This window comes from Perognathus longimembris, chromosome 9, assembly GCF_023159225.1.
Source record: "Perognathus longimembris pacificus isolate PPM17 chromosome 9, ASM2315922v1, whole genome shotgun sequence".
NCBI lineage: Eukaryota > Metazoa > Chordata > Mammalia > Rodentia > Heteromyidae > Perognathus > Perognathus longimembris.
The window spans coordinates 44791281-44817210 of NC_063169.1; the positions used below are offsets into that span (position 1 = coordinate 44791281).

Sequence of the window (25930 nt, forward strand, 5' to 3'; positions counted from 1 at the left end):
CCATTTTTGTCTTCAAGCTTTTCTGCACACATAGTAGATGCTGCTTATTCCTGAGCAGTTTGTCTTGCTTAATGAGTCATTTAACCAGTTATGAGTTTTGACTAGTGTTTGTAAATTACTTTGAATCCTCACCTTGTTTTAAAAAAAATTAGTCAAACAAGTTCTTAAACAAAAATCACAGGGATCTACTTCAAAAATACCAATTGAATAAAGAGAGCTTTGAAATATCTTCCAGACATATCACTGGACCCAAGTGATAAGATTTCTCTATTGAGGAGAAAGTTGACCAAAATTATCCCCCAAATACTATCTATTGTACAACATTGTTTTGCAAAACTGCTCATAAAATAATACATGGACTAGCAAGGCAGTCTGTGTATGTTAGTTATAGCATTATGTAAGAAGAAGTACAATAATTTCTCAATATCTATAAAGACATAGAGAATGTTATGCCAATCAGAAATCCATTTTCTTCCCTCTATAAATTAGCAGTTCTATTTTTCTTCACTGCTTAGAGCTTTATTTACAGTATTCCTGACAATGAGCCACGTGGGGCCCTGCTCTCAAACAGGGGCCCCACACATCCGGCTGTGGTCACTGAAGCGTTTTCAGGCCCTGGCCAGTGGCCAGGCTGGTGGGTCTGGAGTCCGAACTGTTCCTCTTCCCTTGCTTGTGTGTCAGCATGCTCCAAGTCCACTCCAAGGCCACCTGTTATAACACATGTGCTTCTGAAAATTTTTACTTAAAAATTCCTTGTAGAAGTCAGCCATTTCTTCTGCACTCAACTATCCTTTTTGACCTGCATCCATTTGCAGGCCCAGGCCTTTATTTATTTATTTATTTATTTATTTATTTATTTTGTTGTAGTTCTTTTTCTTATTTATTGTGAAAGTGATGTACAGAGAGGTCACAGTTTCATATGTTGGGCCTTGGGTACATTTCTTGTACTGTTTGTTACCTCCTCCCTCATTCCCCCTCCCCCTCCCCCTTTCCCTCTCCCTCCATGAGTTGTTCAGTTGGTTTATACTAAATGGTTTTGCGACTATTGCTTTTGGAGTTGTTCGTATTTTTATCCTTTGTCTCTCGATTTTGTTATTCCCTTTCACTTCCCTAGTTCTAATACCAGTATATACAGTATCCAGTGTACTCAGATGAGATACAGTGATAGTGAGGTATAACCACAGGAAGGGGATACAAGAAGATCATCAACAGTAGAAGGTACAGTTTCACATGGCATGTTGAAAGTAATTACAACAGTGATATAACAGTCATTTCCATAACGTGGAGTTCGAATGGATCAGGAAAATATGGTACATATACACAATGGAATTTTATGCCTCTATCAGAAAGAATGGCATTGCCCCATTCATAAGGAAATGGAAGGATTTGGAAAAATTATACTAAGTGAAGTGAGCCAGAGCCAAAGAAACATGGACTGTATGGTCTCCTTCATAGGGAATAATGAGCACAGGTTTAGGCTAGTCACAGCAGAGGATCACAAGAGCCCAATAGCTATGCCTCTATGAATGCATAAGATGAAACTAAGTGAAATGAACTCCATGTTAAGGCCCAGGCCTTTAGTTTTCAGTGTAGAACAAATGAATTCTTCCTTTTCCTTAAAAAAGTCAAATTCTGGTTGGCCCAGAACTGCTGGTTCCATTCCCATGTTTCCTGTCTTAATTCTCTAAGCTTTTGTTCCAATGGTGATTCATTTTCTGGGACATGGAAATGAACAGGTTGAAGGTTTGAATATTTATTTGGGTGTCCAAGCCAATCACGGCAAGATTTTCTTGGAGGACAGAATGTTGGAGGACAGACCGGGCTCCGTGCCACATTGCCCAGCTCAGCACCAATGCTTCGGGCTGAACCCACAGCCGCAGTCCGCCAAGGTGCTGCAGAGACAAATTAGTAATTCTTTTTTTTTTCTGAATAATTACTTATTCATTACCAAAGTGATGTACAGAGGAGTTACAGTTTCATACGTAAGGCAATGGGTACATTTCTTGTACTGTTTGTTACCTACTCATCCATTTCCCCCCTCCCCTTTTCCCTTTCCCCCCATGAGTTGTTCAGTTGGTTTACACCATATGGTTTTCTAAGTATTGTTTTTGGAGTCGTTTGTCTTTTTATCTATTCTTTACCTCTCGATTTTGATATCCCCTTTCCCTTCCCTAATTCTAATGCCAGTATATACAGTAGCCAGGGTTGCGTGGGGAAACCCACAGGACGGGATACAAGAGGATCATCAACAACAACAAAAAGATACGGTTTCACATGACATGTGAAAAGTAATTACAACAGTGATATAACACTCGTTTCCATAAAATGGAGTTCATTTCACTTAGCATCATCTTATGGTTCATAAGGGCATAGCAATTGGGCTCTTGTGATCCTCTGCTGTGACTACCCTAAAGCTTTACTAATTATTCCCTATTAGAGAAACCATACAGTCCATGTCTCTTTGGGTCTGGCTCACTTCACTTAGTATAATTTTTCCATTTTTCCCCATTTCCTTACAAATGGGGCAATGTCATACTTTCTGATAGAGGCATAAAATTCCATTATGTATAAGCAGATATTTGTCTAAAACCTGCTATAGACCAGTCACTGAGCTAGGCACAGAAGACAAAATAATATGTATGAGTTCATTATTGCCAAAGAACTTATTAAGAATAATACTCTTGGTACTACGCTAAAGGACATCCATTTCACAGAAGAAAGGAACAAATGGCTTACTACTAAGAACTGATTTATTGTATATGAATTTGAGATAAAGAGTAATTGATTTTTTATCAAGTAGATACACAAAATAGAATTATTTCTGCTAGAATCATACAGACTTACCATGTTATTTTTCTGTAGGATTTCATTCTATTTTCTTTTTAACTTAGAAATTTTATTTCATTATTGTCCACTAAGATGCATGTATGGTAGATATATCTATGGTATGTATGTGTAGTTTACTAGTCACCACCAGTGACTGAGCAGTTTTTGCCACCCTGATGATTCCTTCACTAGTAGACTAAATATGTCTTTGCTGTGTGCTCATATTTTTGCATGAAAGTGTTGTTTTTAACTATTAAAATTACACTTTGACAACATGCAAAAGCTCCATTTATTTTTTCCTTTTCATACTTGGTCTAATTACCATTGCTATTGTGAGAGACTGACGACACTTATTTGAAGAAACTTGACTTTAACTTTTGCATTAAAGTGATTATCAAATGCTTTAAAAACTCTTTCACTGGCTTCTGAATACAAATAGATAGTAGAAGAATAACTCATCAACAGCATACTCACATATTATTGTTTCTCAACACTGAATTCAAAACAAGAATATTTTCATTTATTTTGAACACAAGCTAGTGATTTTTCAAGTAATCAACTCTTTCCCATGTGATTAGAATAGCAAAAAATGGAGTGAAGTGAAATGAATTGAAAGAATCATTAGGCATTGTACTAAGAAGGAGAAACCATATAGATCTACAAGTCTAGATATATTATTAGATTATTTGTAATGAAGATACACATTTATAAAACTGGAAAACCATTGGCTTAACTATCCTTTGTTCAGTTATTAAAAAATACATAATATAGACATGTCAATTGACTCTGGAAAGTATGAATTAAGTGATTATGCATATTTTAACATCAGAACACTTGAAGAAATCAGATATTTAGAGGAATTAGATAATTTTACTTTTGTTTACACACTTGTGTGCTCTTTGGGTAAATGCATTTCACTAAAAGATGAGTCTGTCCTAGGATGCCTGCCAAATCCATTAGTTACAACGCATTTATTGCAAAAATGGGAGGAAAAGCTTTATAAATCCATCTCTAAATCATATCATTACCTATCAGAGTAAACTCAATACAAAGTGACAGCTCAAAACTGAAAATGAAACTTAGACCAGAAGGTTCTGAGATAACCATTAGAAAAATAAAAGCTAAAAGAATTTCCTCCTCACGTTTGAGACAGAAAAATGCTTGTGTTTATCTGTATTTTACATTCAGTGAGTATAGTATCGAACTACCTTCTTTGTTTTGCTTTCCTAATATATCCTTGAAGTTCAAGTGTCATTTGGCCCTCTTCACTATGGAGAAGCTCTATATAGCTTGGGAACCAAATTTAATGTATCTAAATGAATATATGTTATAAAGCCAACAAAGAAAAAAGACATTCAAATGTGTTTTGTCACCGAAATGTCTTCCATCAAGTTGCTATTTATTATGGAGTCAGAAAATTTTATATTTGTGAGGAAAGAAGAATTTGCTGAAATAATTCCATGAGATCACTTAATGATCAGGAATTTTTGTTTAGCTGGGAAATAGATTTATAAGTCATCACATCTTTTGGGATAGCAAACCACCTACATTTTAAAAAATGATTAATTTCTATTATGTCAAGCGATGTAATTTTTTTTTCTTGTACCCATACTAGGGCTTGAACTCAAGGCATAGGTGTTGTCACTCACATTTTTCTCTCAATATTGGTACTCTGTCACACAGCCATGGCTCCACCTTGGGCACTTTCATGATTAATCAGATATAATATCTTCATGGACTTTCTATGGTTTAAATTGTGATCCTGAGATCCTAGCCTTCTGATTATCTAGGATTATAGGCATGAGCCACTGACACACAGCAGATCAAAAAAGTACACAAGGAGAGACATATGTTTTAATTACCTTTTAGCACAAAATGCCGTTTCTTTCTAAAATTCTCTCTCAGAATGTACAAGAAAGCACAGTTGTACAAGTAGGTAGAATTTATGTCCAAAACCTTGGAACTACTAATGAAATTATTTTTACATTCTCCTCCATCCCCAAGCTACCCCCAAGATTCTGACATGCTCTTTTCATTTAGGTGCCTTTCTCTGACACTCAACACTTCTCACAACAGTGAAATATTATTGTGTTTTTTTTTTTCCTTCAAGCATATTTGGGTATGTTTAGAATCATTTCTGGTATGAAAGATATGGTAGTTAAAAGTATTCTTGCTTTTTTATATTATCGTAGATCCTTGTGTTGAGTTCAGATTTGGAAATGGTCCAAGGAAGAATTCTATGAAAGTTTGCTCTACAGAGTCAGAGCAGTAAGGGTTGAACAAGTGTATCATAATATACAAACTCTTGATAAGGGAAGACCACTGAGTTGGTTTATCTCCAAAAGGTCAGTGAATTGAAGTGCTATTAAATTTGCCCAAATGGCCTTGATTGATTTATTACTTTTCCTCTCTCAAACAGTAGAGTTAAACTCAATGATAGGATATTGATTTAAGAATGTTTCAAGGGAAATTGCAAGAGAAAACTTTCCTGGGGCTAAGAAATAACAAGCTCTATAGTCCAGGATATTGGGAGCACTGTTGTCTTTGTATTAGTGGAACTATTTTCTCTGTAAACTACTAAGCTTCATATACTAAGGAAGAAGGACCACAAAGGTCAACATATGAATATTTGCCCAACAGCTATTTAGACTTCATATGTACATGTCTAAGATGTAGTTTGATGTTAGAAAGTATATTTTGCAATGCTATATAAAAAGTGGCCCCTGCTTCTGCTGTGTAGGCATGACCTGGGCATCCATCACCTGGAACATAGTTAGAAATGTAATCTTGGAGCCCAGAAGGAGCCTCCTGAATCAGAATTTGCAATCTTAACAAGAACTCCAATTGATGCATGGGAATAAGAAAGGCCAAGAAGCTCTTCTGTAAATGACATTGCTTTCTTGTGAGTGGAGTAGAATACTTGCTGAAGTCAATAGCAAAAATATAATAACAAAGAAGCAAGGATAAACCTTTGGAAAATTCTTTGCACAAATTACTAAGTTGATCTCTAGGAAGATTTCACTGATTTTCACTTGTACCCACAGAGTGTGAAATCGTCCGTGCCATTTTGCCTTTGACAATATTGGGCATTATTACTGTTTAAATTATGAAATTGTCTTCTCAAATCCTATGATGTCTACTGAGTGTAGATCTAGCTTTCCTAACCAAAAACTAGTTTTTCAGAATCACTAAATGACTGTCTTTTCTGCATGAATTGATATGCTACCTTTATCTCACAATTTGATTTTAGAGCTGCTGAACATTTTTCTGAATCTTTCTCATGGACCCATGTTTCTATTTTATATCAGAATGATGGCATTTAATTATAGTGGTGTTTCACTACCTTCATATATATGTGTTGAGTGGTTAGGATTTCCAACATGGACTAAATCTAATCATTTCTCCCTGGCATTATTAACTATAATTATCTCCCAGGCTGTGTACAGTGTCTAAAATCTGTAATTCAGGTTATGCAGAGGTGGATATCAGGAGACTGTGGAATGAGTTTACCAGTTCACAAAATTCCACCTCTTTCAGTGGCTGAGCAAGGTGTCATGTGCCTGTTATTCCAGCTACAGAGAAAACACAATGACTGGGCACAGGGGTGTATACTTACAGGACAGCACAGTTTGGAAGATTGGAGAGCATCAAGCAAAATGCTGTAACCAAGGCATAACCAAGGCAAAAACTGTTACTAAAGAGCTGGATCCACCGGCATTGCAAGCATGATGCCCTCTGTTTAACTCATAGCATTCCCCATTCAAAAAAAAATCCCTATTTTGTTTTATCTATGTTTACATAATAAAGATATGAGATGGGAAGATTCTCATGTCATGTATTATATATATACATATATATGTAATAAGGACAAAAGATTTTTTTCTTAGTGGTCAGAATACTACTATCTTCTGCCATACTATTATGTGCTGAATTCTTTCTATCTTATTTGCAATAAGAAGCATAATAAGACAAAAATTACTTTAAGTATTAGCATTCAACATGATACCTATTCCAAGAACATGGTACAAAGAGACCCCCAAAATGAGAAAGAAAGAAAAAAAGAGAGAGAGCGATAGAGCTCATGGGTTTCCATCCTAGAGACATCACTATATAACTGAGAATTTAAGAAATCAAGAAAAAAGCCTCAAAAATATAAGTGATGTTTCAAACACATAACCAAACACATGGAAACAAAGTTTGGTAGGAAATGTACACACTGCCTGACATATGAAACTGTAACCCATCTGTACATCACTTTGACAATAAATAAGTCAATAAAAAATTAAATGAGCTTGTGTGTTTTTAGGGTTTCTGCAACTAGAATCACTTAAATGACCAAAATGATTCTTACATCATTTTCAAAGTAAGAGATCTTCATTCAAGGAGCTGGGATAATCATACTTACTCTGAACTTCTGGGTATTACAGGCAATCTTTTATTCTCCCCAGCTGCAAACTAAATAATGACAATCTCTGCCTCCATCATATTGGCTGTCTTCTAATCATATATGTTTCTTCTCATGGCCTTCTCTTTCCTTTCTCCTATTCTCAAAACCACTGCAGTCATTTTGGATAGGCCCATCCTGCTCGGTCTGACTTCACTATACATAATTATATTTTAAATGACTCTACTAAGATTTCTCTAGTGAAAACTTCCAGTTCTGGGTTACTAAAAATTTGGGCTTCAATAATTCCTTTTAGGATACATATTTCAACCCATGATAGAATGTTTAATTCAAATAAATGAGTTGATAGCACAATAGCAATGGATAGATTTCCAAACTTTTTACGTCTGTAAACTAGTGTTTATGTTTTTAATCATAAAGAAAACATTCCTCATTGAAAAAGTTTAGCTTATAGAAAGTTTTAGTATGTTTAAACCTTGAGAATATTCTATTCTATTCCCAATAAGAGTTAGAGATGGAGTATGACAATAGAGTTTATCAATAACTATACTAATTTGTGATCCTAGACTGAAATAGGTCAGTGTTGCTTATGTAAATGTGTAATATGATTTATCTATAACTGTAGGATGCATATTCTATTTGGATCTTCTATCTATAAAATTAACAAACTACTATTATCCCATAGGTCATTGTTGAGATGTTATTAATATTTTTCTCTGATTTCTCTTAATATATCGAAATTTAATTTTTTCCTACCATAGTAAGTATATTTTTATTCAAAATGGTTTTTCAATCAAAAGCCTATGACTTTTCTAGCCATCTGTCATTCATTCAAAAAATTACTGTACTTATACATACCCACCTACTAGTTTGTGACTAACAAGATAAAGTTCTTGGTTAAGGTTATTAATTTTCTCACATTCTTACAATGAGCAAGATGAAGGTACAAGTGTCTTGACTAGCATCTTTTAAGTTTACTTTCACTTATATTGTTTATTTGCTCATATGATTGAATATAATTCTAAAAAGAAGCATATTAGAAAGGTCAGATAATTAAAGACTGGACTTTGGTAAAATTGGCCATGTGTTCATAAAAACCAGTGTTGAATACATTCATACTGAACACACAATTAAATGAAGATTCATAATTGCAAACTGATCATTTCAATTAGAAAAAATAGAAATAGTACAAAATAATTATGCATAAAGTATGCACATCTAAATACATTCAAATCAGGAATTTATTTAACACATGAAGAATTCATTTAATTTTTTTCTCATTTTCCATGCTGTTTGCTGAATGAGGACAATATTTCCACAGAAATAATTCCTATGAGTTTTGAAGGATGGGAAAACCCTTTGTACTCTGGTGAAAGAAATGAGTAAGTGGAATGATGAATCTCATAGAATACTGGTAATCACCAAATCTAATATAATATACTCATTTTAAAAATTATGTAATCAAGTTCCTTTACCATAATACAAGAAAAATTTTCATGTTAATTAAGATAATTTGAATAGATATTATATTCCATGCTCTTGAAAGGTGTTACCAAGAAGCCATTTGAGTATTTTCTTTAGCTGAGATCTTTAATACCATGGTAGAATTTGCTGCATGATACTTTGACTTCCACATAATTGATCAAGAGGTGTTCAGTGTAATGCTTAAATACATGCTTCCTCAAAAAATGTTGCTAAGTGACTTAATTTTCCCAAAATATTAGAGTCTGAACATCATCTGTATAAAGTAAAAAGATTCCTGCTATCCTTTATGCATTTGATATTGACAGTTGAAAGGCCTGCATCATAAGCAATCTGGTTCACAGTTAGGTATTTAACTTGACATTTTATAAAGCATGGACATTTGAGTGTGCAATCCTTTTAACTTGTTTGAAGCTAATTATGTATTAAATTATCTGTGTGGAGGCTGTGCATGGTGTTTTAATTAATAACTATTCTTGTCATAATTATTTTATCTGACTATTCAAAAATACATTTTATTAGACATATCTGTTTTAGCCCCATGTACAAATGTTTCTGAAAATACATTTTCAGAAAATATTGAGAATTCCAATGGAATTTGTATGTTTTATACCACTGTTTTTGACTACACTTACAGAAAATGTGCCTGCAGAATAAACATTTTTGTTTGACAACAATAAAAATACAACAATAAAAATACAATAATATCAGCTGAGCTCCAGTGGCTCATGCCTGTAATCTTAGCTATTCAGATGGCTGAGATCTGAAAACTGCAGTTCAAAGTCAGGCCAGGCAAGAAAGTGATGGGACTCTTATCTGCAACTGACCACCAAAATCTGGAGATAGAACTGTGGCTCAAGTGGAAGAGTGAAAACCTTGAACAAAAAAGCTAAAGGACAGTTCCCAGGCCCTGAGTTCAAGTCCAAGGACAGGGACAACAAACAAAACAACAGCAGCAACAACTAACTGTTCATCTCAATACACACATACTATGTTCTCGAGGACCTAAAAGCAAATTGTCACATATATATTCAGAAGGCTATTAGCTGTTTTGCATACACCTGACAGGAGTAACTTCAAATGAATTATAACAAAAGTATTAATATTGAAAACATACCAATCATATAGCTAAGTACTCAGCAAGAAATATGCATTTGACCTATGGATTATTTTCAGAGGTTGTTTATAAACTGCAAATTTATATTTATTACCTATTTTGAGTATCTTAGTTCAAAGACTACAAATGCTACTTTGGATCAAATAAAGGAAAAACAGGTTAAAGCCTTAATAAAACTCTAAGTTTGGTTAAAAACAAGAAGCATTATACCCTAGAGCAGATCTAAGAAATGACTGCCCTAAATTCAAGATGTTTTTCTCTGAATAGGAGAAAAAAATCATAGGTCATTTTGTATCTTCTTTGAGAAACTGTCCACACATGAGAGCACAAAGCAATTAAAAATAGAAAGCCTGATTCCCCCTATCTGGTTTGTGCTGTTTGCTCAAATTCTCCTGCCTACACATTTCTAATCCTTCCCCAGTCAAACTTGACTTTTTTTTCTCTAGTTAACCATTTTCCTTAAAAAATGTATTAGAGAAATATCATTCAAAAGTGTTTCAAACTAACGGGTAATAGTAAATATCACAATTCTGGGTGGTAAACCCTCTGAAATTTTATATATTCTAGGCACTGATATTTGAGTAGAGGAAGTATTTGGAGTTATTAAGGAACATCCACTCTATACTTCTCCAGATCCCACTAGTCAACCAACACTCATGCTCTAACTCACAGAAGAAGTCATTGCTTTTGAAGTGTTTCTTCAGATGTGTTTATAAAACTACACATCAAGTGGGGAAAGGCTATAGAGTTCAAAATTATCTCCTTTACTCACACATTTTATTTATTCTTTTGCTCTAGAAATCATTCATTCCAAATTTTACTTTAATTTAAATGTGATTGTGGGGTCCATTTGGATGACACACCATTTTGAACACAGCCTACAAAGATTGTCTTTTAGAGAATAATAGAAAGGAAACAGATTTGAAACATATTCAGATCACAGTATGTGTTGAAGCTGCACAGAAGTCAAAATGACAACCAACTAACTATAGGGTGATGATCTAATTTCATCTCTGCCTGAAATTTCATTTCTTCTTAGCCCATGTTGGCATCGAATAGATGAATTTAGAGATGAACCTCAGTGAGGTATTATATTATAACTGAATGTAAGTAATTGAGGGAACAAAATCCATGTAAAATTATAATGATAACTTGTAGTTACTGAAATTCTCTAATTTTTAGAAAGTGGTGAGAGAAAATAAGAAACCAACAATGAGTCACAGAGAAGTCACAATAAAGAAACTTAAAATGGTTGTAATCACATAAGCCCTAGTTGGCATATGACTCATATAGAAATGTATTTAAAAGCAAAACTTCAGGCCTATTTCTTTATCCACTGATCAGAATCTCTAGAAGCCAAAAGTTTACATTTTGAAAGCTCCCTATGTGGTTCTATGGTATCCTAAATTTACCCCTCAAGTGTGGGTGGGGTATCCTTTAGTAAATGCAAACTTTTATGCTAGGCAACTTTTATGAAGTGACTCAAACAATATGACATTTTTTAATAGTTGTCAAACTTGGATATCTACAGGAATTAACTGAAATGCTTAACAACAACAACAAAAGTGTCCATGTGATTATCTTAATCACAGCAACAATTAAAGTCCCCATGTATTGGTCTTGATTGCAGAGTTTTATGATTTCAGTAGTCAGATGCTTTAAAGACATTTAGAAATCCCCCTTCAGATAACTCTTATCTGAAGTTAAATTGGACAGTACTGAATTAGAAAGTGGTTCGCCAACCTTATCTCACTAATAGCCTATGGGATATAACAAAATATTTTTTTATGATTCTCTTTTAATAGTTGTACAAAGGAATTGCCATTTAACAATCAGTTTGTAATGTCAACAACATTTGCATCCCTCCCATACCTACATCTTTCCTCACTTGTCTTAATTTTGTAGGCTATATATTAGATTCTTGTCTGCATCTCCCCTTTTCTCTTTTTCTTCCCTTTACCCCTTTCCTCTTGATTCCACCTCACCCCTTTCAAGTATTTGCTTACTGCTGTTTTATTTTGCTGAACTTTAATTTTGGCTTTATATGGAATTACAGTGAGATCTCCCTTAAATCTACCATATTTTTGACGTCATACTAGTTTGTTTTCTTTAGGTTTTGGTTTCTGTTCTTTGTAGCTTGTAATAAAAATCCTTAAGATAGTTCTCAAAAGTATTTTAATTCAGGGTCAAATATATTTTTTGTTTTGTTTTGTTTTCAAATTTTTATTATCAAACTGATGTACAGAGAGGTTACAGTTTCATACGTTAGGCTTTGGATACATTTCTTGTACTGTTTGTTACCTCATCCCTCATACCTCCCTCCCTCCTCCCCCTTTCGCTTTTCCCCCTGAGGTGTTCAGTTCACTTTCACCAAACAGTTTTGCAAGTATTGCTTTTGTAATTGTTTGTCTTTTTTTACCCTGTGTCTCTCAATTTTTGTATTCCCTTTCAATTTCCTACTTCTAATACCAGTATACACGGTTTCCAATATACTCAGATAAGATTACAGAGATAGTGTAGGTACAACCACTGGAAGGTGATACAAGAACATCATCAATAATAGAAGCTACAGATACACATGGGACGTTTATTTTTAACATCAAAGGGAAATTAATTTTAAAATGCATCAAAATTTATTTCTGGGTTAAGTAGCATGTTTGAGAATTTTTATCTAGAGACATTCTATCTAAAGATTCATTAGATATTGCCAAAGAATCTTCCTCCACAATGACTGAATAGCATGGCCATTTGAAAGAGCTTGCAAGTCTGAATTAATAACCATTATTCATTTCATAGTTAAGAATATGGAAACTTAGATGAATCTAATGAAGTCATTCTCCTCTTCTTCAAGACACTTATTTGCTTCATTTCTCTTCACATTTTTCTATTCATTCCTTAGCCCTTTTTCATTCTCTAGCAATCTCTTAGAACAACTTAAGACATGACAACCTTCCTCTTCCCAGCCTTTACTATTCAATTGTTGCACTTCTAAATATTTACTGAGCAACTATTTGGCAAGTGCAATCCTTTTTTCAGAGGATTCGTCAAACTGTGTCAAATTGTTTTCTGCAATTCTACTATGTTCCTGGTACCATTCTAGGTAGCAAAGGTGAATCCAGCAAGAAAAGAAAAATAGAAATTTTCCCTGGAGAAAATTGAATTCTATTCTATGGAACTAAATAAAATGTACAGCTAATGGGAAATGCTATGAAAAGAGCCATGGCATGAAATAATGTTTGATGAATAAGAATCTTATACAAGATACTTGCCTGAAGAAGTGAGCATTAGGGTCAAGACTTGAAGTTTGTTCAATTATATGAGGATGACTGAACTTGCTGGTATATTTTTTATAAGAATGGACAACTAATTACTTAGAAAACACAATGTTTGTTTTTTGATTTTTAAAAGCACAAAAAGAAAATCATCTTACCAATCTAGACTGTTCTCTTTTCATCTTTCAATCTGTTTCATGTTAATCAGTGTTTTAGCTGATGGTTAATGCCTGCCTTAGTACACTCATATTTGCTCATTTTCTACAGATATTATGAAATCATCAAGTTCATATGGCTAGTGTGGGTTTTTCACAGTTGTACTGCTGCAGTTCTTCACATATTTCTTTATCCAAATGTATTTATGTTGCTCAATACCTCCAAGTGTTTTCTGTGTGTGTCCATGTATTTGTCTTAATCACAGAATCTGTGGTGTACCCTAATGTGATCTGGATTACAATCACTTATTCACCTGCAGTAGAATCACACTGCCCCTAGTATTCATTTTCTCAATTCACTAGAGTTTAAACCAAATAACCTTGCATCAAGTTAATACAGGTTTTGATTAGAATCTCAGGGTTGCATGGGGGTTTTAGTCCTTGATAAAAACTATGTTTTGTAAATAATTTTTGTACACCAAGGTTCTCAGACTTATCATTCAATTAATTAATCAATCCCACAACTAGGTAATGAGAAGGACATGTGGTTAGATTTAGCTGACACTCAAGATGAGATTTGAATTAGACTTAATTTCTGTTTTTTCAAAAACAAAACAGAACAGCCCCCCACCCTCAGTTTTCAGATGTGCCTTGGGAGATATTGTGATTAGGTATTCACAACAGATTTTTTTTAGTAATTATGTCTTAAAATCTTTGAGTTCAGAGAAGTCACAGGTGATGCAACTAAATTTTTGGTCATGAGTGAATATACCACATTCAAAACAAATCTTGTAGTTTCTTCAGTAATTAGAAGTGGTCCTTTAGGGAGTTATTCCAAAGCAAAGAAGGAGAAATAACATGAAAACACTGCCAGGACAGAAAAGTTTAAAAGGATTTATTAGGTATATAAACTGATGACTTCCAAATCTTACATAGACACAAAAATTTGAACTTTATTCTCAATCCACATTTAATTTTTGATGCCAGATTTATCCATAAACTGCCTTATATGATGAGTTGTCAATAGAGAGATTCTTTTGGTTACGTGGGCTTTTTTCTTCTTAGTATTTTTAAAATTTTTTAAAAAGAATTATTATTGTAGAGTTGATATAAAGGTGATAGAGTTTACATGAATCAGGAAATGAGTAATGAGTTCAATTCTTTTTGAACCATGTCTCCCCTTCCATTGCCCTCTCCCACTCATTTCCTCCTGTCTCTATCCACAAGATATCCAGTTTATTTTACACATAGTGTCTAGTGAGTATCACTCTTGTATTTGTTCATCCTGTTCCACCTTCTTTTTGCCCTTTCTACCCTCGAAAATACAAACAAACAAAACAAAGGGGAAACGAACAAAAAATAGCTACAATGGCAACTAAAATGGCTCTTTTTCCTTTTCTAGGAATTCATTTCATAGAAACTTTTTAAATGATTTTTTAATTTGTTTTATTGTCAAGGTGAAGAGGGGTTACAGTTACATACATTGGGTATTGAGTACATTTCTCGAATTTCATACCCCCTCCCTCATTTTTCTCTTACTTTCCTTCCTCCCTTATTTCCTCTCCCAGTTGTACAGTTAGTTTACAACGTACTCTCTTATAAGTACTGCTGAATCTTATTTTATATGGTCATCTGTACATAGCTATTGAGTCTTTGTCCACTACTCCTATGTATAACCTCTTTGTATCTTAATGACTAGGGTCCTATATGATTTATCATATCCCCGTGTGTGCACGTGTGTGTGTGTATAAATCATTCAGTGTATTTACTTGTAGATTTATAGGCACATTCTACTTACCACAAATGAATGAAACCATGAATCCTATTGGTTACTTTGACACTGAGATTCTACTTCACTCTAGTTAGAATGGCCATCATCAAGAAAGCTAACAATAACAAACGCCCGTGTGGATGTGGCCAAAAGGCAACCCTATTACACTGTTTGTTGGAATGTGAACTTGTTCAGCCATTCTGGAAAGCAGTATGGAGGTTCCTGAAGAAACTAAACATAGAGCTTCCCTATGTAATTTCACACCTGGGCATTTAACTAATGAACCATAAACCATGCCACACAAAAGCCACCAGGACAACCATGTTCATTGCAGCATTGTTCATTATAGTCAAGATATGGAATCAACCTAGATGTCCCTCAGTGGATGAAGGGATCAAGAAAATGTGGTATATATACAAAATGAAATTCTAAAAAGAACAACATTGTCCCATTTGTAAGAAAGTAGAAATGCTTGTAAAGAAGTACATTAACCTATGCAGACTTTAATGTAGACATCGACAGTGATGTCATCTACCTGTTCCCTGTACCCCTCATCTACCTCCTTACCACCTAGCCAGACCCTAACTTGATTTCAGTGCTTACCCAAGAGAACTTACAACTGTAAATTTCTAATTCTAAGGAAAAATAATCACATTATGTTGGAAACTAGAGATTAATATATTAATAATACTAAAAAGCAAATGGAGATTAGTATTCAAAGAAGCATTAAATTACTGTTCCCTTATTATTTTCTGCTTTATTTCCAAGAAAGAGATAATGCCGACATTTACTATCTTTCTATTCAAAACATTATTTTTTATTACAAAAGCTTTCTGGAAGTTGCAAAAAAAAAGACTCAATTTAAAATAATTTAGCGCTCATGTTAAATTGACCTCATTTTTATGTTGTTAAATATTTTAATGGAGGCATATAGAGATAAATACACAGACAAAATTTATTTTAGGCTTTTAATGAACGTGATCTAAAACAGGCTGAATTTTTAATATCTTTAAAGATTTTCATTGTATCATATAGGCTAATTTTTTCTTATAGAATAGTCTATTTTATTACACTATTACATTCATTATTCTATCTTTAAATGCAGGCAATTTTTTTCTCTGCATGTTTTGTTGAGCTGGACATATTTGTATAATTGGCAATATATGTAGTTCAGACCAGACCATCACAGTACTATTCACTACAGACTCTACTTGCAAAAAGAGAAAATAATAATATTTCAAATTATAAAGTAAATGTCCTTCAGATTAGCTGAAGTATTTGCATATATACATCATTCTCCCTGCTATTGGTCACTTTAATGATGCTTCCTATTAAAGGAAGAAGGCTGAAGTGACTTTGAAAACTATCTCTTGATTTCACTGACATTATAACATATACATCTTTGTCCTCTATATAGCACCGTTCCTTGGGTGGGGATGTTACTTAGTGATAGATCACTTACATAGCACATGGAAGGCCCTCAGTACAATCCTTAACACCTGGAAAAAAAAGTAAAATGACAACTTTTAAAATCCCACTCATTCTGCAGACATTGGTCATTCCCCATAGAAAGTAAATTCTTTACTGACCACAACAAAATGCAATAAGGAGAATAAACTTAACTGAAGAGAAGAGATCATCAAGAGAGATGTGATTAGACAGTTGGCTGAAAATCAAGGTGGCAAGCAGCAGAGAGTAAGTAAAGGAAGGTTGTTGTTTCTCAGATAAATTAGAAAACAATCAAGGAAACTAATTCAATGTCTGTTGAAAACAGGCAATTGATAAAGCAAATGGACAAAAAAAATATTAAGGACCATGAACAAAAGAGAAGTATAAAAGAAACAGAAACTGAATACAATGCAAGTAGGACAAAGCACCGAAATAAGTAGGGTACTTATCCTTGCAAGCTGTCAGCCTAGAGGAACCATAAATTGATAGGGTCATACAATGTAGTAAGGAAGTAGGATTCTAAAATAAGTAGAATTAGATATAAGAGTCACACTATTAAGAGAGAATTTATAAGACTTGTTGGTGTGTATTCATCAGTTTTTCTTTCATTGCTATAACCAAATACCTTACAGCAACTATTCAGAGGAGTAAACTGTTTATTTTGGCTCACAAGGTTAGAGGTTCCAGTCCAAAGTGCTTAGCTCTATTATGGATCTCTGGCAGTGGGATCCTGTTGAAGAGAAAAGAAGGGGTAAGGTTAACATACCTCTGTGAAGGAACCTAGTGATCTAGTAATCTAGTTAGGCCCTACCTTCCTAAGATTTCCAGCACCTTCCAAAACAATGTCATCAGCTGAGGAAAAAAACTTCAACACATGAACTTTTTGAGGGACATAAAATACCAAATTATAGCTTTATATTTCTGACTACTAAAAGGTTCATCCCCATCATATAATTGCATAATGCATTCGGTATATCTTTAAGACTACTTGAGCCAAAGCATTAGCCAAGTCCCCTTTGGAACTCAATGCGAACTTTTAAGAATGAAATAGCATGTGGGGAGTAAACACACAGATTCAACAGGAAGGAATGTGGAGAAGCACAGTTTTTACTGTTGACAATTCTATCAGAATTCTAGTTTTTTTGAGTCCTACCATAATTGCCCACCAAGCTGTATTTATGGCATCTTAGGCTTTTTCTAGCCCACATTTCCATACTTCCCCAAATTCCTCTGGTAAACCAGTCCCAATGAGTTAAACTACACAATCAGGTTTGGTCACAGCACTAAGTCACATCACCCCACTTCTTTGAAGTGTTTTTTAGTCAGATTTTCGTTGCTATGACCAATTACCTGATAGAAACAACTTGAAGGGAAGAAAGATTTAGTTGGTTCAGGATTTCAATCCGTTGTGCTCAGCTCTATTAATTCTGGGTTGGTAATGAAAGAAAACAACGTATTAGCAGGAGCTTGGGGCAGGGTGACCTACTTACCTCTTAGCAGACAGGAATGAGCAGGGAGAAGGAAAGGAATGGAAGGTGAGGAGAAGGGGGAAGAGAAGAGAAAAAGAGGGAGAGAGAGAGACAGAAAGACAGAGAAGAGAGAGAGGCAGGATGAGGGCCGAGGGACAAAATATCCCCAAGCGCATTCCCCCAATGACTACTTCCTACATACCTGCTAAAGTTTCAGCACCTCCCAAAATACAAACTGGGAACCAAACTTTCAGCACACGAGCCTATTGAAATCATAATAAAGCATAAAAATTATAATTCAGAACCTTATATTTAAGATGTAGAAATCATGACCTTATGTTCTGCAGCACACAGAACAAGGTTACTGTAGCTAGGCAACTTGAAATTTCTAAGTAAGCATGATCATCCTTACAAATTTTGAAAGCTGAATTTGTTTCAAGAGTCTAAATTAAATCAAGAATGGTTACAATGTTCAAAAATTATACACTAACTCAGAAGATAATTCCAAACCCATAAATAGTCTTCAAAAATATTAAACGGGTTGAAATGAACATATGTAAGACAGTATTCTATTTTACAAAAATAATGTAGAACAGATCTACATGTATGTCTTATTACTTCCATGTTATAAATAACACATATAATAAGACTACATATTGTAAAATATTATGTATTATGCAACAATTACAAAAACAGTAATATTATTTTTATGGAGATCATTAAGAGATGAGAAATAACACATGAAATCTGTCAGGGCTTATCATAAATCCAGTATAATATTAGGTTCTTTAGCCTACAAGCTTATTTAATTTATGAAATGCCTTTATGAGGGTATCTAACTACCAATTTTAGAGTTAAGAAGATTATAGTTATAATGTTTGAGCAAGGTTACATACTCAAATATCTAGGCACAAGTGAAAATGTATTTGTCTGAGTTTAGACTTTAACTACTGCATTCAATCAAATAGGCATTTATCACATGATATGATAGTGATTTATTTACTTTTATTTCCCTATGCCATGTACACTGGTACTTGCACAGAATGTACAATATAGTAATGAGAAAATAATGAGTAAAGACTTTTTAGAGATCTACTCATGAATACCATTATCAGTATCAAGTGTTCTACTTTTAGAATTCTCTAGGATACGGCCTTTAAGTTTTCTCTATCAAGCAACTTTCTCCATTTTTAGGTTGGAAAAATCCCCACAAAACAGCTGGGCACTGGAGGCTCACACCTGTAATCCTAGTTACTCAGGAGACTGATACCTGAGTTCAAGGCCAGTCTAGGCAGGAAAGTCTGTGAGACTCTTATCTCCAATTATTCCTCAGAAAACAACAAGAAGTGGCATTGTGGCTCAAAGTGGTAGAGTATTCCTTGAACTGAAGTGCTCAGGGTCAGTGCCCAGACCAGATCTCAAGACCCAGGACCAAAACAAAGAAATAAAAAAAACAAAAGCAATTAAGTTCAGATATTAATGTTAACATAATTTCATTTTTCTAACCTTGAAATGAAGGATAAATAAAATAATTTTGTTCATAGGCTCAAATAATTGTTCCTTTACTATACTTGGATAAATGAGTGAATTTTGAATACAATGTATATATACTTTGCTAAAAATTAAACTGTGTTTCTCAGGGTGTAAATGTGTATCTTCTTATCCCACAAATCATTTTATCCATCTCTGATAAAACACTTATAGTTTAGTTTTCTATTACCAAAATAATATATAAACATCTCACATGGGACCTTATTTCTCTCTATTGGTTTTACCAGATATTTGAACTGATAGTTGACCCACTACTCTTCATACCTTCCCTTTTCCTTTAATATTCACATAGATGTAGTGGATTGTATTTGAAATAACTTATTACATGGCAGAATTGCTTTAAATCATTAAATAATCATTTCTCATCCAGAGTTTAATGCATAAAATCACTAACATATATTTATAAAGTTGCACTCCATTTTGGCAAGGAAGATTCTTCATTAATAGAAAACTGCTTTCCTGTAACAGAATGTTATTCTTGCCGAGTGCTGGTGGCTCATGCCTGTAATCCTAGTTACTCAGGAGGCTGAGATCTGAGGATCGAGGTTCAAAGCCAGCCCAGGCAGGAAAGTCTGTGAGACTCTTATCTCCAATTAACTAAAAAAAAAAAAACTGGAAATGGCACTGTGGCTTAAGTGGCAGAGCACTAGACTTGAGCTGAAAAGTGCAGGGACAGTGCCCAGGCCCAGAGTTCAAGCTCTAATACTGACCCAAAAAATAAAAAATTGTATTCTGCCATCATATGTGTTCTGCGTACACATAACATGATAGTCAGTGTATTTGCAAGGAATACTAATAATAGAACTTGGTGAAAAGTATATTATGGAATGATTATCATTTTCCTTGTAGATATATCAGTAACATGAATTTGGAAGTGGCTTTGCTTTCAATAATATAAAATACTCTAGTGAATGGAATTTTTCCTTTAAGTTTATTCTCTGGCTCAGGACTCTTGATTTTATTTTCAGTTTATGGTGTCAACGGCTTAAATGACAATCTGTCATTTTTCTCTTATTTGCTATTACAAGTGGAAATAAGTAGAAATGAACATACAAACTACCCATAAATTTTATCTTGAAAAAAATATATATATACAAATATATATTGTAGAACTCTGTAATTGGTCACAGTGCTGTTTTTCCTCTTGGTTCATTAAATTAAAATAGATAATTGTATCTAATCTAGAGTGTAAAACTAATCAAGGTAAAATTCTATTACTGTTACTCTTTCAGGGAGAGATGGCATAAAGTTTTATGAGGTTGTATGGGGATTTGTAGATAAACAGAAAACTGTTTTCAACTATACATTGTTTTATTTCTATCTTACTATTCATTATCATAACATTTTCCTTTGTTAACAGCTAGCTTCTTTATAAAAAATTAAGCATTTTTTGTCTATCTTAGATATGAGTGTAGTCTATCTATTCATATTTTTGAAGGCATGAAGATGGTCATCATTACATTGCTTTATTCTTACTGTATTTCTTTTTTTTTTTTTTTTTTTTTGGCCAGTCCTGGGCCTTGGACTCAGGGCTTGAGCACTGTCCCTGGCTTCTTCCTGCTCAAGGCTAGCACTCTGCCACTTGAGCCACAGCGCCGCTTCTGGCCGTTTTCTGTATATGTGGTGCTGGGGAATCGAACCTAGGGCCTCGTGTATCCAAGGCAGGCACTCTTGCCACTAGGCTATATCCCCAACCCCTTACTGTATTTCTTAAACCATGAGTTTTAAAATTATCATTATCTTTGATGAGCTTTTAGAAATTAGTGTGACTATACTTATCAGGAAGTGGTCTGTAAAAGGTACCACTTTCATATTTTCTCTCAATGATTCACTAACAAAAAAAGGACAATGAATTAAAATAATTCATAATAGAAAGTTAGGTTTAGAAAATTAGAATAACTTAGAAGTTGTTGGGATTAAAAATACTTCAATAAAACTTTATTATTTTTACATGTAAACAATGACAACCACCAGGATATGAATAGAAAAGGGCAAATTATGCCTTTGTTCTCTTTATACAAAACCTGGCCTACTAACAACCACAGGAAATTGCAAGAAAGGCAGAGGAAGAAACAATGTCTCTGAGGTTTTCAACATGAAGTATTCATTCATTTTCTTATCTGAACAACCCAATTTAGTATATCTATAGGATCTTATGGTATAAACAAAAGTCTTACTATACAGTGGAATTCACTTCTTATTTAATAAGTAAAACAATATAATTCTCTTGAAAATTGAGGAATGGCATGCTTTATTTGGAATGTTATACAAATGGCAACTTATTTAAAAGAGCTTGATAGTGTTTCCACTAAGTAAGTGTTACATTTTCAAAATGTCATATGTAAGGAAAATAAATCTGTTTAACAATGTGATAGTGATCTGAATGAAGCAAGATCAATGGGAATTATTTTACTCAGTGACTAGGTTATTTTAAAAATAATTTAAAATTATACTACTAGCAAATGAAATGTATAAGAAATGATCAAATTTTATATGAAATTTCCTGTATATCTGAAAATAGAAACCATCTTTTCTATAGTTTTTAAAATGTATCAAACAAATGTATGATATATTTGTTTCAAAAAGTTTTACTGGTTAACAGAAAACATTACATGATTTAATTTATATATTCTAACACTGCTTTATATATCAAAGTTGTTATTTTACCATAATGAAAACAGTAATAAATTAATACCTTTTAACATCTCAACCTTACTGTACATACATACAAATATTTTCCAATATTTCAATCATATTATTGAATTTGCACCCTAGATAAATGTCTTTCAGAAAAAGGAAGAGTAGTTGCTAGTCCCATGTTTAAGTAGTATGCTTGGATGATAAAATTAGAAGGTAATTCATTAAGACAAAAAAGTAGTTAAGTGACAAAGGCAGATATCTGATTCAATTTGTTGAATTTGCACATGCTTGTCAGATACACTAGCCTTTAACTGTTTCTCCTACCCAAGATGATTTTCTGCATTTAATAGAATAGAATAAGCTTCATTTTTCACATAATGATGGTCACTAAACACAATTGTGACAACATTAAAGGTTCCTGTAGTTTTAAGATACAAAGCTACTAAATTCTTTGCAGCTTCATCTCTGAGGAGCTTTGGAATTATACATACCCCAGACTCGTTTGCCTTTGACTATGATGGTAGATCAAATCTACACAGAAGCAAGATGATGCTACACAACGCTCGTATAGACAACAAATATTCCTCAGAAGGAAATATGGGTGCTATCTACACTTAGAAATTGGGAGCTGCAGTTAAATGCACAACTGGTGTCTAGAGAAATAAAATTAAGCTTCTTTTCAGCTTTGTGAGTGTCTTTTGTAGACCAGAGAACAAGTGACAGAATTTAAGACAATAGCTTTGGAGAGACAGGAAGGAGAATGCGAAAGAAATATAGGAAAGGTCAGCAATAGTAACTTGTCGGCTGTGTATAACTCTCCTTGGAGTCAAAATCAATATTTCCATTAATTAGGATTGCCTATATGTCTCATATAGACAGTGGGGGGTTAACCTTTTATTCTTACATGATATAAAATAAATCCCAGATGAAACATTTTCTGATAAAGTTCTTACCTGTTATAAATGGTAGAAAAGTTTTATGAGTCATGGACTTGGTTTTATTCATATAGCAACGTAAGAAAATCAAAATAAATGTCCAGAAAATAAATGAAATGAGCTTTTATAGCTTTTAGCGTATTAACAACTTCACATGAGCCATTACAATTTGATGGCACAAAAAAATCACCATGGTGGACAGCAACTTTCACATCTCAGAATAATAACTCAGTTGTTTAAAGCATGGTAGTCCTAAAACTCAATGCAAATCCTACAAAATTAGTAAAACTGAGAAAATGGTGGAGCTTGAAGGGACAGGAGAAAATGATTAAAGATATAATATCGATCAAGATCTATTGTATTCATAAACTGCTTTTTTGATGGGGAGAATAAAAAAATCCATGGCTATGGGTTTGTTTTCTGTCAAAATAATATATAAGCACTAGGAAATGGGTACATGCAAGTTGGAGGATGGAGCTAAGGGAAGAGGGATGAACAAATGAAGAGGGATATGGAGGAGAATGCAATCAAAGCGTTATTGTATATATCACAAAATTAAGAAAAGTAAGGGAAGGGGTGAGTCAAAGGGTGTGGGGTGAGAATGTTGAAGAAGGTGATGCTGATCAAGATACAGTGTATTCATAAACTGCTTTGTTGAATGTCATGTCCTTTGTACATCTTAGATAAGATAATTTAAATATTGAAAATAAATAAAAAATGAGCAGCTGTTAATCTTATCTTCCCCAACATAGTGTAGGGGTATACAGGGATATAATTCAAAAGTTTTGGTGTTATTTTAACCTTTTCTAAATCTTTAAGAAAACGTTTTTTAAAATTATCTTTAAGTACTTGTACTAGGAGCTTCAATTCAGTGTGTCTGTTTAGGAGTACAGTGTATTTTTAATTATATTTTGGTATCTCTAAATTTTGTACAAAAGGGTTACCACTCAACATATCAATTTGTAAGTACAATGTGTCTTGATCAATATTATCCCATTCATCATGCTTCCCAGTCCTTCCCTTCTAACCTCTCCCTCAAATTTACTGTGTTCAATATATATGTTGCATATTTTTATTGCATTTAGTGGTATTGTAGTTTGAACTCAGGGCTCCATGCTTACAATGCAAGCATTATTATCTATTAAACCAAAGTACAGAAAGACCAGCACCACAAGCTTGCAAGCCTCTTTGTACCATAAACTTGTGAGACTCTGATCTCTTGAGCTTCCTGTGACCCTGCCCCCTAACCATGACCGTCCTAAGGACCCTTGACCTCTGACACCATTGGGCTATGCCTCCTGTCTCCTGACTCTCCTCAGGTCACCACAGAGTCCCTCTTCAACTCTCCATTAGAGTGGATCTGGTTTGTTGAGATCATTTTTGTTCTTTCTTTACTCCTTTCAGGGCTTGGAATCTAACAGAATTAAGTGCATTTGAGGCTGCAAGTTTTGGGGGGACATGTGTCTACATGTAGCTGCTGGCTTTCTAATAAAGACTCCTGATTTAACCTCTCAAAAAAAAAACACAAAAAACCAAAGTACATTCTTTTGTTTTAGTTATTTTTTGGATAGAGTTATCATTTTCACCTGGGGCTGGCTTTGATGGCAATTTCCTTACTTATGCCTTCTCACTAACTGAAATTGCACACATAAACTACTGCAGCTTGTAATTTTTGCTCTGCCTGACCTGCAACCTTAACAGTTCTAGTCTGTACTTCTCAAGTAGCTGAGATTAAAGTACTGCGCCATCATGTTCAGCCTGTTTCTTATTTGTTGATTTGCTTTTTGTTTTTCAATTAAGTTACATGTGTAGAAAAGAAAAGTTTATAAATAAGGAATTTTAAAAAAACTACATTATTACATGTGCTTTTAAGTCAAATGAGACTGATGATTTAGAATCTCTGACTCCAAAGCAGAGAAACCTTTCAAAAATCACTTGCTGGGAAGATAAATGAACAAACAATCTTGGTAAAAAAGCTTACCAAGTTCCACATCCAGCAAGCACACATCAACATAGCCCAGAATGAATTCCATGTTACTCAGAGCATGCATAAGTATAGTAGGAAAGTCTGTTGATGAATTACATCAGACTTATTAAATCAACTCAATTTCTGAGGCAGGTGAGGTATCTGAAATAGACTATGTAAGTGGTATATTCTAGATGCAAAGAATTACATGTACAAATGAACAAATGCAAGGCATAACAAACAATGTGACTGAGATCAATAGAGGCCGGGATGGATTACGATAGTTAGAAATAAATAATGGAATGCATTTAGCATAACAGAAGCTAGAGAGATTAAGAGTAGAGTGCACATGGGTCAGATAACCAAATTCTATTTGATATGGCAGGCAAAAAAAAAAAAAAAAAAAAAAAAAACAACCCTCAACAAACCTTAAACAGAACTTTGGTTAAGCATACCATACAGGTGAAAAAAATAAGAACAGTTAAAAAAATGAATCCTTGAATTTTGACTCAGGGAATCAGGAGCAAGTTGCAATTAAAAATACCACAAATTTACTATCTCATCTTGGATAAGAAAGTACCTTTTCCAAGCACCACCTCAGAGAAGGAGTAGGCCTGAACATTATGTGTGAATCAAGGCATCATTGAGACCAGCATTATTTCTACCCATATTTATTGGGAAAGAGAGACTGGTGGAAGTGTCAGTGATTGATTTATATGTTAATATGTAATAATAACTTCCAATACAATAGCCTAAAAGATAAGTCTCTGGCACCAGTGTACTGGTTTCTATGTATTTCTTATAATCTCTAATTATTACATTTCATATTTCATGTTGAATTAAGTGATAAGCTACTTAACTACTATACTTACCTAGAACTTGAGAAACTAAT

The 25930-nt window shown here is 33.9% G+C and overlaps 1 protein-coding gene and 1 pseudogene across 1 annotated transcript in view; one reads left to right on the plus strand and one right to left on the minus strand.

The window, feature by feature from the left end:
• The window catches only part of Nkain2 (sodium/potassium transporting ATPase interacting 2), a 922696-nt gene that overhangs the window by 618634 nt on the left and 278132 nt on the right, over nt 1-25930 (plus strand). The gene's annotated exons all lie outside the window — the stretch shown is intronic.
• LOC125357764 lies at nt 421-4536 on the minus strand (annotated as a pseudogene).